This window comes from Theropithecus gelada, chromosome 3 (assembly GCF_003255815.1).
Source record: "Theropithecus gelada isolate Dixy chromosome 3, Tgel_1.0, whole genome shotgun sequence".
NCBI classification, from domain to species: domain Eukaryota; kingdom Metazoa; phylum Chordata; class Mammalia; order Primates; family Cercopithecidae; genus Theropithecus; species Theropithecus gelada.
The window spans coordinates 103,703,791-103,722,050 of NC_037670.1; positions in this window are offsets into that span (position 1 = coordinate 103,703,791).

Here is an 18,260-nt window from a genome sequence, read left to right on the forward strand (position 1 = left end):
TCCCTTAATTTATTTAAAGATTTGATGAAATGTGAGCAGCTTTTCTTATATGGAATTTTTATTAACTTTCATAGGAAAAAATACATGGAAAAAGTGTAAGCAATTGACAACCTTGTAAATCAATAGTAATTCTGACTATGCGGCACTGGTATAAGTAGTATAAAAAATTGTCTAGTGGAATGAAGTAAAGTGTTAATAAAAGATAGAGATAGATAGATAGATAGATAGATAGATAGATAGATAGATAGATACTCAGAGCAGTGTTAAAATGATAGCCTTTTCTGTGTTTGTCATTGGATGAATTTGTGAGATATATAGAGAAAAAGTGAAATGTAATATCTTTACATTATTTTGAAAATCAGTTCCAGATGACTTGTTGATTAAAAAAAAAAGTGAAAAGTGGGGTAATCAAGGTGTTAGAATAAGAAATATCTTCTTGATTACATAGGAAAATGTTTTTTGACATGAGATAGGCTCCAAAAAGCACTAAACATAAGCAAAGCTGTAAATAAATTGGATGATATTAAGGGTAGAAACTTCCGAAACGAATGAGAAAAGAGATTCACAATATTTAAAACAACAAAAAGATCAATAACAAGAAGAAAATAAAACAATTTTTTTTTTTTTTCTGAGACTGAGTTTCGCTCTTGTTCCCAGGCTGGAGTGCAGTGGTGTGATCTTGGCTCACTGCAACCTCTGCCTCCTAGGTTCAAGCAATTCTCCTGCCTCAGCCTCCTGAGTAGCTAGGATTTCAGGTACATGCCATCCTGCCCGACTAATTTTTGTATTTTCTGTAGAGACAGGGTTTCGCTGTGTTGGCCACGCTGTTCTGGAACTCCTGACCTCAGGTTATCCGCCCACCTCAGTTTCCCAAAGTACTGAGATTAAAGGCGTGAGCCACGGCGCCCAGCCAGAAAACAATTTTTTAAATAGGCAAGGAACTTCAACAAGCCCTTCAAAAAAAAAAGGGTGAACATTGTGCTAAGTGATATAAACCAGTCAGAGAGCTAGTGCACAATTTTATTTAAATGAGTTATATAGATATGGCCAAACTCATGGAGAAAGAGTAGAGTTTGGGAAGAGGCCGGGAAGAAGAGGAAAAGGGAGGTTGCTGTCAAATGAGTAAAGTTTCAGTTACATAAGATGCATAGGTTTGATCTATTGAATAATGTTGTGCCTATACTTAACCATCATACAATCAATTGATCAATCAATAAGAAAAAAATCATTGAATAACTGGCCAATACAATTATAAAAATATGCTTATTCTGACTGTTCATTAGATAAATACTAATTAAAAACACAATGAGTTATTATTAGTGTAGAATGTCTACACAAAGAAAATTAATAAAAGTTTGGATTGGCTGGAACTTTCATATACTGTGGTTGGTAGGAATACAAATTGATTCCACCACCTTGGAAACTGCCAATATCTGCGAAAGTGAATTTGTGCATTTCTTATAACCCAACACTTCCACTGTACTCTATACTTACAGAAATACACATTTGTCTCAAAAGAAATTGCAAAATGTTCATTTGGTGTTATTTTTAACATTAAAAAGTTGGGGCCGGGCACGGTGGCTCACGCCTGTAATCCCAGCACTTTGGGAGGCCGAGGTGGGTGGATCACGAGGTCAGGAGATCGAGACCATCCTGGCTAATATGGTGAAACACCGTCTCTACTAAAAATACAAAAAAATAGCCGGGCATGGTGGCGGGCGCCTGTAGTCCCCGATACTCGGGAGGCTGAGTCAGGAAAATGGCGTGAACCCAGGAGGTGGTGCTTGCAGCGAGCCAAGATCGCGCCATTGCACTCCAGCCTGGGCAACAGAGAGAAACTCCATCTCAAAAAAAAAAAAAAAAAAAGTTGGAAACAACTCAATTGTTCATCAAAACAAGAATGCATAAAACATGGAGCTATATTCTTGTAATGAAAAAGTGCAATGAAAATTAGTGAGCTTCTACTCATCAGATTGGCTGATTCTCTTAAAAATAATGTTTAGGTGAAGAGCTAGACACAAAAGGAAATATCCTATACGGCTCCATTTTTATAAAGCCGAAAACAACAGAACTAATATTCTTTTTGCACATGTGGTAGAAATCTGAGTTTCATTTTGTGATAGTTGAATGAATTATATATATATATATATGTACATATATATTATACTTTAAGTTCTGGGATACATGTGGAGAATGTGCAGGTTTGTTACATAGGTATACATGTGCCATGGTGGTTTGCTGCACCCATCAACCTGTCATCTACATTAACATCTAACGCTATCCCTCCCCTAGCTCCCACCCACCAACAGACCTCTGTGTGTGATGTTCGCTTCCTTGTGTCCATATGTTCTCATTGTTCAAATCCCACTAATGAGTGAGAACATGTGGTGTTTGGTTTTCTGTTCCTGCGTTTGCTGAGAATGATGGTTTCCAGCTTCATCCATGTCCCTGCAAAAGACATGAACTCATCCTTTTTATGGCTGCATAGTATTCCATGGTGTATATGTGCCACATTTTCTTTGTCCAGTCTATCATTGATGGGCATTTGGGTTCGTTTCAACTCTTGGCTATTGTGAACAGTGCTGCAATAAACACACGTGTGCCTGTGTCTTTATAGTAGAATGATTTATAATCCTTTGAGTATATACCCAGTAAGGAGATTTCTGAGTTAAATGGTATTTCTGGTTCTAATCCTTGAGGAATCGCTATACCATCTCCCATAAAGGTTGAACTAATTTACACTCCCATAGAAATGTAAAAGTATTTCTATTTCTCCATGTCCTCTACGGCATCTGTTGTTTCCTGACTTTTAATGATCACCATTCTAACTGGCGAGAGATAGTATCTCATTGTAGTTTTGATTTGCATTTCTCTAATGACCAGTGATGAAGAGCTTACCTCCATATGTTTGTTGGCCGAGTAAATGTCTTCTTTTGAGAGTGCCTTTTCCTGTCCTTCACCCACTTTTCCATGGGGTTGTATTTTTCTTGCAAATTAGTTTAAGTTCCTTGTAGAACTGGGTATAGGTTTTAGATTCTGGATATTAGCCCTTTGTCAAATTGATATATTTCAAAATTTTTCTCCCATTCTGTTGGTTGCCTATTCATTCTGATTATAGTTTCTTTTGCTGTGCAGAAGCTCTTCAGTTTAATTAGATCCCATCTGTCAATTTTGGCTTTTGTTGCCATTGCTTTTGATGTTTTAGTCATGAAGCCATTGCCCATGCCTATGTCCTGAATGGTATTGCCTAGGTTTTCTTCTAGGGTGTTTATGGTTTTAGGTCTAACATTTAAGTCTTTAATCCATCTTAAGTTAATTTTTACATAATATGTAATAAAGGGATCCGGTTTCAGTTTTCTGCATATGGCTAGCCAGTTTTCCCAACACCATTTATTAAATAGGAAATCCTTTCCCCATTGCTTGCTTCTGCCAGGTTTATCAAAGATCAGATGGTTGTAGATATGTAGCATTATTTCTGAGGCCTCTGTTCTGTTCCACTGGTCTATAGGTCTGTTTTTGGTACCAGTACCATGTTCTTTTGGTTATTATAGCCTTGAAGTATAGTTTGCAGTCAAGTGGCATGATGGCTCCAGCTTTGTTCTTTTTGCTTAAGATTGTATTGGCTATACAGGCTCTTTTTTGGTTCCACATGAAATTTAAAGTAGTTTTTTTCTAATCCTGTGAAGAAAGTCAATGGTAGCTTGATGGGGATAGCATTGAATCTATAAACTACTTTGGGCAGTATGGCCATTTTCATGATATTGATTCTTCCTATCCATGAGCATGGAATATTTTTCTGTTTGTTTGTGTCCTCTCTTATCTCCTTGAGCAGTGGTTTGTAGTTTCCCTTGAGGAGGTCTTTCACATCCCTTGTAAGTTGTATTCCTAGGTATTTTATTCTCTTTGTAGCAATTGTGAATGGGAGTTCACTCATAATGACTCTCTGTATGTCTATTATTGGTGTATAGGAATGCTTGTGATTTTTGCACATTGATTTTGTATCCTGAGACTTTGCTGAAGTTATTTATCAGCCTAAGGAGATTTTGACCTGAGACAAGGGGGTTTTTTAAATATATAATCATGTTATCTGCAAAGGGAGACAATTTGTCTTCCTCTCTTCCTATTTGAATACGCTTTATTTCTTTCTCTTCTCTGATTGCCCTGGCCAGAACTTCCAATATTCCAACTATGTTATACAGGGGTGGTGAGAGAGGGCACCTTGTCTTGTGCCAGTTTTCAAAGGGAATGCTTCCAGCTTTTGCACATTCAGTATGATATTGGCTATGGGTTTGTCATAAATAGTTCTTATTATTTTGGGATATATTCCATCAATACCTAGTTAATTGAGAGTTTTTAGCATGAAGGGGTTTTGAATTTTATCAAAGACCTTTTCTGCTTCTATTGAGATAATCATATGGTTTTTGTCATTGATTCTGCCTATGTGATGGTTTACATTTATTGATGCGTGTATGTTGAAACAGCCTTGCATCCCAGCTAGAAGAGGGTAGGGGACAATATTCAGTATTCTTAGAGTACTTTCAACCCAGATTTTCACATCCAGCCAAAGTAATCTTCATAAGTAAAGGAGCAATTAAATCCTTTACAGACAAGCAAATGCTGAGAGATTTTGTCACCACCAGACCTGCCTTACAAAAGCTCCTGAAAGAAGTACTAAATATGGAAAGGAAAACCTGGTACCAGCCGCTGCAAAAACATACCAAATTATAAAGACCATTGACACTATGCAGAAACCGCATCAACTAACAGGCAAAATAACCAGTTAGCATCATAAAGACAGGATCAAATTCACTCAACATTAACCTCAAATGTAAATGGGCTAAATGCCCCCATCAAAAGACATAGACTGGAAAATTGGATAAAGAGCCAAGACCTATCTGTGTGCTGTATTCAGGAGACCCATCTCATGTTCAGAGACACACATAGGCTCAAAATAAAGTGATGGAGGAATATTTACCAGGCAAATGGAAAGGAAAAAAATAATAAAATAAAATAAAAAAATAAAAAAAAAGCAAGGGTTGCAATCCTAGTCTCTGATACAATAGACTTTAAACCAACAAAGATCAAAAAAGACAAAGATTGGTATTACATAATGGTAGAGGGATCAATACAACAAGAAGAACTAACTATCCTAAATATATAGGCACCTAATACAGGAGCACCTCGATTCATAAAGGAAGTTCTTCTTAGAGACCTACAAGAGACTTAGACTCCCAGACAATAATAGTGGGAGATGTTAACACCCCACTGTCAATATTAGACAGATCAATGAGAGAAAATTAACAAGGATAGGCCGGGCGCGGTGGCTCACGCCTGTAATCCCAGCATTTTGGGAGGCCGAGGTGGGCGGATCATGAGATCAAGAGATTGAGACCATCCTTGCTAACATGGTTAAAGCCTGTCTCTACTAAAATTTCAAAAATTGGCTGGGCGTGGTGGCAGGTGCCTGTAATCCCAGCTACTTGGGAGGCTAAGGCAGGAGAATCGCTTGAACCCAGGAGGCAGAGGTTGCAGTAAGCTGAGACTGTGCTACTGCACTCCAGCCTGGTGACAGAGTGAGATTCTATGGAAAAAGAAAAACAAAAAAGAAAGAAAAAAGAAAAAAAAAGAAAAGAAAATTAACAAGGATATTCAGGACTTGAACTCAGCTCTGGACCAAGCAGACCTAATAGACATCTACAGAACTCTCCATACCAAATCAGCAGAATACACGTTCTTCTCAGCACCACATCACACCTATTCTAAAACTGACCACATAATTGGAAGTAAAACACTCCTCAGCAAATGCAAAATAACAGAAATCATAACAGTCTCTCAGACCACAGTGTAATCAAAGTAGATCTCAGGATTAAGAAAGTTACTTAAAATCGCAAAACTACATGAAAACTGAACAGTCTGCTCCTGAGTGACTACTGGGTAAACGAGAAAATTAAGGCAGAAATAAAGTTATTTGAAACAAGTGAGAACAAAGACACAATGTACCAGAATCTCTGGGACACAGCTAAAGCAGTGTTTAAAGAGAAATCTATGTCACTAAATGCCCATAGGAGAATGCGGGAAAAATCTAAAATCGACACCCTAACATCACAATGAAAAGAACTAGAGAAGCAAGAGCAATTAAATTCAAAAGCTAGCAGAAGACAAGAAATAACTAACATCAGAGCAGACCTGAAGGAGACAGACACAAAAAACCCTTCAAAAAATCAATGAATCCAGGAAGTGTTTTTTAAAAAAGATTAACAAAATAGATAGACTGCTAGCCAGACCAATAAGGAAGAAGAATAAAAAAAGAAGAATCACATAGGCACAATAAAAAACGATAAAGGTGATATCACCATTGATCCCACAGAAATACAAACTACCATCAGAGAATACTATAAACACCTCTACGCAAATAAACTAGAAGATCTAGAAGAAATGGATACATTCCTGGACACTTACACCCTCCCAAAATTAAACCAGGAAGAATACCTGAATATATCAATAACAAGTTCTGAAATTGAGGCAGAAGTTAATAGCTCATCAACAACCAAAAGGCCATGACCAGACGGATTCCTTGCAGAATTCTACCAGAGATTCAAAGAGGAGTTGGTACGATTCCTTCTGAAACTATTCCAAATAATAGAAAAAGAGAGACTCCTCCCTAACTCATTTTATGAGGCCAGCATCATCCTGATACCAAAATCTGGCAGAGACACAACAAAATAATAAATTATGTTTTTAATGGATGATATATTTTAACAAAAAGTTTATTTTAAAATGTGAATGCACTATGTAATTTTTGACTATTTTTTAGAAATTAATGTAAAAGTATTAGAAATACAGTAAATGTAAATTTTGGAATCTTTGTATGGCAAAACTTAGTGTTCGGTTTTTTTCTTTATAACTATTTGTGCTATAAATTGTTGGCAAGTTTGCAATTGTTGATGTAACAATTTATATGGTTTGAGTATTTGTTACCGTCAAATCTCATGTTGAAATGTAATCTCCAATGTCGGAGGTGAAAGCTGGTGGGAGGGGTTTGAGTCATGGCAGGGAGGGATCCCTTATTAATGGCTTGGTGCCCTCCTCGGTAATAAGTGAATTCTCACTCTGTTACTTCATGCAAGAGCTTGTTGTTTAAAGGAGACTGTCACCTCCTCCTCTCTCTCTTGCTCCTCATCTAGCCATGTGATATGCTTGCTCCTCACTTTGCTATCCAACATGAGTAAGATTTCTGAGGCCTCAACAGAAGCTGAGCAGATGCTCATGCCATGTTTGTACAGCCTGAAAAATGGTGAGCCAAATAAACCTATTTCCTTTATAAATTACTATCTTAAGTATTCCTTTATAGAAGTGTGAAATGGACTAATACAATGAGCAACTATTTTAAAAGCAATAGACAGGAATACAAATTATAAAGTAATTCAGCAAAATCTTAATAAATTGGGCGAAGTATACAATTCTGAAATTCTTAATTATATGAAGTTTTTTCTGGCCTCAAGCTTTAATTTTGTAATCACTGCTACCATTCCAGACAATAATACAAGAAAAAAAAATTATTGGTCTATTGAACTATATCATTCCAAAATTTATTTGAATAGTGATCTCAGAAGAAATACCAATTCCAATGATAAAAGATACTGCTTATATTAATCATTGAATGGTACCATTTTTCATGTTTTAATTTATCAAACCCACATTAGGAATTGTGTTTTATCTCAGACAAAAACTCACTAGTAAAAATTCTAAGTAATCACAAATATTTTGAGCATAATCTAGAGATTTTTTTCAATTACTTCCTTTCCCAGATATAGGTTTATTTCACATATATAATGTGAAAACATTTAACAAAAAAATTGTAGATCGTGTTGGCATAAATCTAATTAGCACAAAATTATTCAACCAATAGAAAAATATGAAGATTTTATGAATGTGGCTAGATTAAACTTTGTTTTTATTTAACACCTCAGACATTCATAAAGTGATCATATTTCTTCTGTTGAACACCAGTATTAAAAACAACAAGCAAAAGAAAATTTGTTAATGATCTTTATTTAGTAAATCAGAAATTTACATTAGAAACCTATAACAATAGAATATAGATTACAAACATTAGTACTATATGCTCAGATTTAATGTTTTTGTCATTCTGTGGTAAAAGTGGCCTATGTATATGCAGCAACTAGTAATGTGTGACATGCTTCAAGTTTTGAAGCTTTTCTTCAAAACCTTCACAGAAATAATTGAGGAGGGTAATATTACTTGTACTTCAAAACAGAGGAATCAAACTCATTTAAAGTTTCCCCATTAAGTAATAAAAAGAAAATTATTCCACTCTAGATCTGTTGTGAATGTAAACCTGTGTAGTGATTTTAAACATCTTAAACTGAGCATTGGGGGAAGTTTTCATTTGACTGTTACATAAAGCAGTTAATGTAAATTTAATGTACATTGGGCTATTTTGATAGCTCTTTGCATTGGTCAAATAAAATTAACCAGATTGTTGATAAACCAGACACTGTTACATTCAGACTGACATGAATAGGCAGTTCCAGCAAGAAGGTAGTTTTTTTGTTCAAAGCAAAATGAGGGGATATACCATGTTAGAGGATGGTATAATCTTTTTTAAAAGTCAGATACATTGGGAAAGCCTAAGGTGAGGCGTGAAAATTGTATATTTTATTTTCTAAAACAATATTTTTTTCTTGACTAAATTCTTGCAATGAATTTTGCAATTATAACATATGTATGGTATTTATAGTCTATGGCATTTTTAAACATACATTTATTCCTAAATTTCACAAAATCTGTATTAGAACAGAAGAGTAAATTTTTCTCAACTTTTCAAAGATGAGCAAGAAGAGCAACTATTTTAAAAGCAATAGACAGGAATACAAATTATAAAGTGATTCAGCAAAATCTTAATAAATTGGGCGATGTAAACAGTAAAAGGCATCCAGAAGTAAAAGTAAAATACTTTTATTTCAAGATTTCGCTTCTTCTCCAAAGATATCACCTAGTTTGTGTCAAGGCTTAATTTTGCAGAATTTAAATTTATTATAATTTTTACATCTGATTGTATATTTTATCCACTTGAGAGGAGTAGAGTTTACATTATCAGGCAGATAAAATAGCTTATTCATGCATTAATAGTTTTGAAATAATTCTCATTAAGGCTTGTAGTATATGATGCCATATTAAATACTTAATATGTAGAAGCCCACACTGTGGTCATCACTGCAATTTATAACATACAGGAGTCCTCATAATAACAACATGAGAAGGCATTTAGCTGGCTGAGGTGGAGCTGTTACCCTTCTATCACATCAGCTTTAATTTTTAAAAAATGATTTGTGTGTGTATGTGTGTTTAACATGATTTGTTGTTGCTTCTGTGGAAAGTGGTGGTGGTGGTGGTCGCGGTTGCAGAGTGTAAATGTTGAGTAGCAGAGTCTGAGAAAGAAGGACAATAGAGACCTTCATGATGTCTGCCTATCTCTAAGCCACTAGGATAAAATGTGAGTCATTATGGTTTGAAGGATGAAAGACTCATGCAATACTTAATATGAGTAATTTTAGAAAACTCTGGAACAAGTAGAACTTGGGGATGTGAGCTATGATACAAAAGCAAAGAAAGATGGGAAGTTTATAACAAAAAACTCTTACATAAAAATGTAGAAAGGCTTTAAATAAACGACTTAACACTATGCCTTAAAGACTTAAAGACCAAAGAAAGAAAGAACAAGCCAGACACAAAATTAGTGGAAGAAAAAAATAATAAAGATCAGAACAGAAATGAATGAAATTGGCTTAAAAAATACAAGGCAAAACACAATAAAAGTTGACTTTTTGAAAAGAAAAATAAAATTGACAAACGTTTAGCTAGGCTAACAAAAATAAAAAATAAAAAAGAAGACTCAAATAAATGAAATCAGAGATTAAAAAGCAGACTGATACCACAGAAATGCACATGACCTTTAAAGACCATTATAAGCAGCTATTTGCCAATAAGCTGGAAAATTTAAAACAGATATATTCCTAGACACATACAACCTATGGTGATTGAAGCATGAAGAAATTTAAAGCATCAACGCACCAATAGCAAGTAATGAGATAGAGACAATAATAGTCTCCCTTCAAAGGATAGCCCAGGACCTGATGGCTTCACTTCTGAATTCTGAAAAAATAAAAAAAAAAAAAAAAAAAATCAATGAGAATACATGCTAATTCTACTCAAACTATTTCAATAAATCAAGGAAGGAATACTTTCAAACTCATTCTATCAAGGCAAGCATTCCCCTGATTTCAAAACCAGACAAAGACTAAGAAAATAAAACTGCAGGCAAATTACTGATGAATATGGATGCAAAAATCTTCAACAAAATACTAGCAAACTGAGTTTAACATTTAAAAGATCATTCATCATGATCAAGTGGAATCACCCCAGGGATGCAAAGATGTTTCAACATATACAGAGAAACAAAAGTGATACATGACATTGATAGAATAAAGGACAAAAAACACATCATCATTTCAATAGGTGCACAAAAATTCAACAAATTTCAGTATCTCTTTGTGGTAAAAACTCTCAACAAACTAGGTATAAAAGGAACATACGCCAAAACAATAAAGACCATGTATAACAAACTGCAGCAAGTTTCATATTAAATGTAAAAATGTGGAAAGCCTTTCTCTAAGACCTGGAATAAGACAAAAATTCCTGCTTACACCAGCTACTCAGTGGCCCTGAGAAAACTGGATATGCATATACAGAAGAATGAAACTAGGCCTAGGACTTTCAAATCCCAGCCAGAGCAATTAGATAAGAGAAATAAATGGCACCAAATGGGAAAGGAATAAGTCAAATTTGTCCTCGTTAAAAAATATATAATCTTATATTTAGAAAAATCCAAAGACTGACAAAAATTATTAGAACTAATAAGTTCAGTAAAATTGTATGATAGAAAATCAACCTACAAAAATTAGTAGCATTTTCATATGCTAACAGCAAACAATCTGAAAACAAAATCAAGGAAGCAATCTTATTTACAATAGCTACAAAAAATACTTAGGAAAAAGATCTCTACAATGAAAACTATAAAAATGTGATGAAAAATAATTGAAGAGAACTTAAAAAGTAGAAATATATCCTATACTCATGGATTGAATCAACAATTTTAAAATGTCTATACCAAAGGTTGTATACAGATTCAATGCCATCCCTCCAACATGCCAAAGACATTCTTCACAGAAATAGAAAACACTATCCTAAAATATATATGACATTACAAAAGATCCAGAATAACCAAGGCAACTCTGAGCAAAAAGAATAAAGCGGGAGGAATCACATTACCTGACTTCAAATTTTACTGTAAAGCTACAGTAACAAAAACATCATGGTACTGGCATAAAAACAGACACATGGAAAAATGAACAGAAAAGAAATCCTAGAAATAAATACACACATTAATTGCCAACCCATTTTCAACAAAGGCGCTAAGAAAATACATTGGGAAAAGAAGAGTCTTCATTAAATGATGCTGGGAAAGCTGGATATGCATATACAGAAGAATGAAACTCGGCCCCTATCTCTCAACATATACAAAAGTGAACTCAAAATGGATTAAAAATTTAAATGTATAACGTGCAGGTTTGTTACATATGTATACTTGTGCCATGTTGCTATGCTGCACCCATCAACTCGTCAGCACCCATCAACTCGTCATTTACATCAGGTATAACTCCCAATGCAATCCCTCCCCGCTTTCCCCTCCCCATGATAGGCCCCGGTGTGTGATGTTCCCCTTCCCGAGTCCAAGTGATCTCATTGTTCAGTTCCCACCTATGAGTGAGAACATGCTAGAACTTAAAGTATAATAATAATAAAAAATAAAAAATAAAAAAAATTAAAAAATTAAAAAAAAATTAGTATACTTAATGTACTTAATATGTGCAAATTTATCATCAATAATAAAAACATGCAAAGTACAAAAAGCAGGCAAGTTAAACAGTGAGAAATCAAAAGACTAGTGTCATATACAATTTAGATAACGAATTTCAAGCTAAAGAATCATCAATAAAATGCAAATTAAAGTAAAAAAAAAAATTTAAATGTAAGCCCCCAAACTATAAAACTATTGAAAGAAAACATTGGGAAAACACTTCAAGACATTGGTCTGGACTAAGATTTCTTGAGTAAAACCTCAAAGGAACAGGCAACCAAACAAAAATTGACAAAATAATCACATCAAGTTAAAAAACTTCTACACAACAAATGAAACAATCAACACATTGAAGAGACAATCTATAGAATGGGAGAAAATATCTACAAACTAATCATCTGACAAGGATTAATAACCAAAATATATAAGTAAGTCAAACAACTAAGTAGCCAAAAAAACAAATAATTTGATAAATATTAAACAAAATATCTGAATATATATTTCTCAAAAAGAAGATATACAAATGCCCAAGAGGTATGTGAAAAAAAAAAGCTCAACATCACTAATCATCAGGGATATGAAAATCAAAAACACAATCATCTTACCCTTGTTAGAAGGACTTAATGCATATGATATATGCATGTCCAGTTTATCAAAAAAGACAAAAACAACAGATGCTGGCAAGGATGTGGAGAAAAAGAAAATCATACACTGTTAGTGAAATTATAAATTGGTACAACCATTATGGAAAACAGTGTGGAGGTTCATCAAAAAACTAAATGTAGAACCACCATGTAAACCAGCATTCCTGCTGCTGGGTACATATTTAAAAGAAAGGAAATATCTACATTGAAGAGATATCTGCACTCTAGCATTTATTGTAGCATTATTCATGATAGCAAAGATATGGAATCAATCTAAGTTTTTATCAACAGATGAATAGACAAAGAAAATGTGGAATGCATAAACAGTGGAATATTATTTCACTATAAAAAAGAATAAAATCCTGCCATTTGCAACAACATGGGTTGCACTGGAAGGTAATATGTTAAGTGAAGTAAGCCAAGCACAGAAAGACAAATATCACATGTTGTAACTCAGATGTAGGAACCAAAAAAAATGATGTCATGGAAATAGTGAATAGAATGGTTGTTACCAGACACTAGGAAATGTAGCAGAGAGAAAGGATAAAAATGGGTTGATCAATGGGTACAAAAATACTGTTAGACAGAAAGTATAAGATCTAGTGTTCAGTAACACAATAGAGCAACTATATTTAACAGTAACTTATGGTATATTTTAAAATAGTTAGAAGAGAAGATGTGAAATATTTCCAACACAAAGTAATGATAAATGTTTGAGATAATGGATATCCCAATTGCCCAGATTTGATCATTACAAATTGTGTGCTGGTGTTAAAATATCACATTGCCCCGTAAGTATGTACAATGATTTGCCTCCATAAATATTAAAAATTAAAAAATTAAACATCAAAGAAAAGCATATTTTTTGAGCCAGATTCCTGCACTGCTCTGATACTCTGAAGTTGGTGGCTTTGGAATACTGAGCAATAAGAGGTTTGAATGTATGGTTGCTGAGGCTTCATAATTTGTGGAAATTGCTGAGTAATAGCAAAAGGAAGGTCAGGAAAGGAGAAGCACAGATTTCATGTAGTCAATGATATGCTGATAAATGCCTAAAAACTGAATTTCGGGGAAAAAACCTAGTTTGTAGCATTTGCCAATTTTCATTGTGTAAATGGTCCCATATGGGCAGTTTCAAATTACCAACATGAAGTAGTTTGATACAGAGTTCAGAAGAGGTGAACACAAAAGGGTATGTGAATCAGTAAAAGCTGGCTCAAGTTGGATACACTCAGAAATACATTGTAACATTTGTGGAAAGTGACTAAGTTTGAACAGTTTGGGTGTTTGGGCCATTGTAATTTGACCAAAAACAACAACTGGACTTTGGGCCAAATCTCAGTCACACTTAATATTGCTTGGCATAAAATGTAGTTTGCAGTGTTCTGAACCAATCCATCGGAACTTCAAGTCCTGTCAGCTCTATTTTTCTAAATACATCTTGGATCCCTCCTCCTGTCTGCTCATTAGTTCAACTCTCTGTTCCAAGCACTATTCTTGTCACTGGGAATATAATGATGAAAAAGACAGACAAGGCTACCATCCTTATCGTTTATTGCTTCAACTATGGCAAACCTCCTGATTTGTTTCACTCTATCTGGTGTCTCCGTTCTTACACTGTGGCCAGACTATTTTTCACAGACTACAAAAATGATGGCATCGTTCTCTCAATTATATTCCACAAAATCCCTCAATATTAACCCTTACCTGTCATATACCAATATCAATCCCTACCTACTCTTCACTACCAGAGCCATGCTTAATCTCTTGTCATTTTCTGAACATATAACTTCAACTTTCTTGCTTTTGCACATGTCCTTTCTGCCATAGTATATCTTTCCCATCTCGCCCTAGAAAAAAAAATCTCTTGTTATGGTTCAGTGTCAAGCAAAAGGATTACCTCCTCTGTAAAACTTTATTTGACTCTTCCCAGAAATGTCAAGCTTTTCTTTCCCTATCCCTGCATTCCCATAGTGTCCTTTCTAAGCAATTATTGTTTTTGTTGAAAAAGGCCACTACATATGACTACCTAGAGTGTGTAGTGCACAGTCTCAGGGGACTTCATTCAGAGAAGATTATATATTATGATTAAAGAGTCGCATTAATAATGTATATAAATGGTGCCCCTTGAAGCTTTGTAATACAGCAAACTTGATATGGTATTTTCCCATGATGCCTCACTTACAGAACCTGCCTTAGATTGCCCGAAATTGAATTTTTGCTGAAATAACTTATTAAATCCAAGGAAGTAGTGCTTACCAGCCAATATGAATATGTACTCTTAATGATGTCGCCATTCATGGCCATTGGGATTGATTTGCAACTAGACTATAATCTACACATATACAAGCTCTTAATTTGAAGTATTTCAGTTATTAAAAATGACCATTTTTCAGTAGATTATAGTTTGTCGGTGCTGTATTTGCTTTCACCTCTCTCTCTCTCTCTCTCTCTCATATATATATATATATATATGCCAAATTACATATATATATATTTTAAAATGGCATGTTGTTAAACTACTCCATGTTCTTAGAAATTTTCATATAGCAACAGAGAATAGTCTCTGATGAAGCTTTGATTCACAATTAATTAGTTCAGCAAAAGGTTTTGTTTTTGGCTTTGTCCCTTCAGTAAATTGTGAAATGACACATATTTTCATTCGCTCAGCACAGCTGGCTTTCATGAAAAGAGCATTTGCTCTCAGAATAGTTTAAAGCAAATGCAGGATAGTTTTATTTGTAAAAGAAGAAAACCATGGTGTAAAGCAGGTGGCTTAAGTTATGGACATATTATCATTTCCATACTATTATCTTAAGAAATCTTTTTTCAAGCAGGTTTCCCTTGTTCACCAGTTGATAAACCTATAACAAAAGATAAATATGCAAAATTATGTAATATCATATTATTCTTTGAGATGCAAATTTTTATACAGTACACTAAGACTATTCTATATTACATTATCAGATAATTATTCTAATCAAGGATATTAATTTGTTCTGTTGGAAAAAATATGGTAGTTTAGTGAATATTAATTTCTCAATGAGTTTTAAATCTGATTTGAATACATGTTTGACACATATAAATATTTTAAATCCATAGACTTTCTTGAGATATGACTCATAACTTTATATAAAATTAGCATTTTTCCTCAAATATGTTTTATATTTTGCTGTTATTTCTATTAAAACATGAACCTAAGATTTTACCATTATAATTTCATTGTACCATATAATTTTAAGAAACGTTTAGATACATGAAAAATTTTGTGTGGGTGTGAAGATATCTTTCTACTGAAATAAACTAAAAATACCTTTTGAGATCTATAATTTTCCAAAAGATTTGAATAGTAATCACGTAAGGATTTGTTATTTCATGCTAATAATATGTATCATCATCTTACCAGGCCATTGTTTTTCGTGTATGTTTACTATATTTCAGTGTTCATGTACTGCTCTAATATTTAGCATTATTACATTTCAGTTCACTCAGGTTTAATGTTTAGAATATTACTGAGTGTTATTTTATACACCATTTATGCCCTTCTTAGTGCAGACAGATGTAAGAAAACATCCATGTTAATGCAGCATAGAAAATTGATTTTTTTTTTTATTCATACTGCAATAAATTAGAAAGAGTGAACACTAAAAGTTTATCAAATAAAATTTAACCATACTTTAAGGAATAGCCAAATATTACTTAGGATTTTTAAATGATTCATTTTCATTTTGATATTAATTATTTATAGAACAACATAAAATGTTATTAATTTGACAGGTAGCTTGATAAAATTGTCAACCTATATTTTTTAAAAAGGATATGGCCTGGGATTGTTGGTCTTGCCAAATATGAATAAATTCATTCAACAAGCTTTCATTGCGTATCTTCCCGTGCAGCCATTCAGCAAGATCAGGTTTTACAGCTGAGGACACTTCACAACATGCTAAACTTACTGCTGGCATCTACACGACCAAGAGAAAATGCTGCAGTAGGAGGGTCTTCCCCTGTGGCATCACCAAAAGGGGATTGGAAAAGGCATTGTAAGTGTCAAGGTCTTTGACTTACAGCTTCCTGATATCAGTCTGCTTATGTGATAGTATACTTGTTTCTTTTGCCAAGAGTCCTTCCAAATTTGCCATACCAAATTCTTGATCATTCTTTTAGCGATTCAAATGTAATGTCCCACCTTTATTTCATCATGTCATAGAAAAACACAAATAACACCTCTGCATATCTGTAAGATGGTAGTAGGAATATATAAATATTTATCATTTATCCCCCTCAACAGAAGGACTTATTTCTCTGTCATACGAAAACAAGTAAATCAATCCTCAACCCCCTTTCAGGTCAGAGAAGTTATTGATATTTCCTTTAGTATCAATTAGTCATCTAATTCCTTTAGTAATTTGGTAGCACCACCTTGAGAAAATGACTTCAATTACTGGCCACTCTCATTAAAGTGTGCACATCTAATTTTTGATAAGAATTTCAGTGTAACCTTCGGAGAACCTAACAAGTTCTATTTGAGCAGAGAGACTTGTTCTGTCAGAGGTGGAAGGTGGGAAGGTTTTGGATGGAACTGCCACGTGATTGGCCTAACTGAACCTGAAATTTGGGGCAGATTGCACTGAGCTGAGTGATAAGAGCTGTACTTTCCTACAGTTTTGTAGGCCAGGCCTAATTTTAAACTAACAGCATGAAGTGTTTTGACAATATTTGTCTGACACGGTATTTAGAAATGTGTTCCCATAATATGGCGAGATTTTCTTTTACTCTGAATAGAGTTTCCTACTAAAGAAGTATTTTGGATGAAAACTATATCCAATCTGTTAAGAGATTACATATTTACACTTAGCCAGCAAATGTAAAACTGCATGTGAAAAACAAGTGTCATTCAAAGTGGACCAGGCTTTTTAGGCAGAATGAGTGAGTTGTTTCAAAATCATTCATCTTCAGGTTTAAACAGAGAAACATTTACCTGACAGAAAATTTGCTTATATAGGTTCACATTTATCTCTATATTTATCTTCATGGATACATGTCCTTTGCTATATCTATGAACCTAAATGAATTATAACATGATGAAACTCTAGTAAACTTGAAGTTCTAGGCATGAAGATAAAGCAGAATCTCTTCTTAAAATACACGCTTTGGGCCACTCTCTATAAGACATGTCAAAAATATCTTCTTGTATATGTTTCTAATTAATTAAAAAATCAATAATTCTACCAAAATAATTACATTTAGCAATAACAAATACTATGGAATTCTTTCTCAATCAATAGATAGATTTGTATGTATGCCTATGTATATTTATTTGTGTATATGTATGTAATTTATACTAATACATACATTTGCTTAGGTATACATTTACATATATATAAATTCTGTGCTGTGTACCCAACTAAAGATATTTTGAATTCTAAAACTCTTGTTGAGAATTAAATAAGTTTATTTGATTATTTTACATTTGAAGATTTTTTAAACCCACACATAATTGATGTATCATATTGATCATCACTAAAACCCATGGAATTTAAACATGTGTGTGGGAGGGGTGGTGAATGTGAATGTGAATGTGTATACAATCTTGGCAAATTTTATGACCTTTTCAAAATAGCACTTTGTCTCTACTATTTATGTATATCCATTGCGTAACAAAATGGGAGAACAGC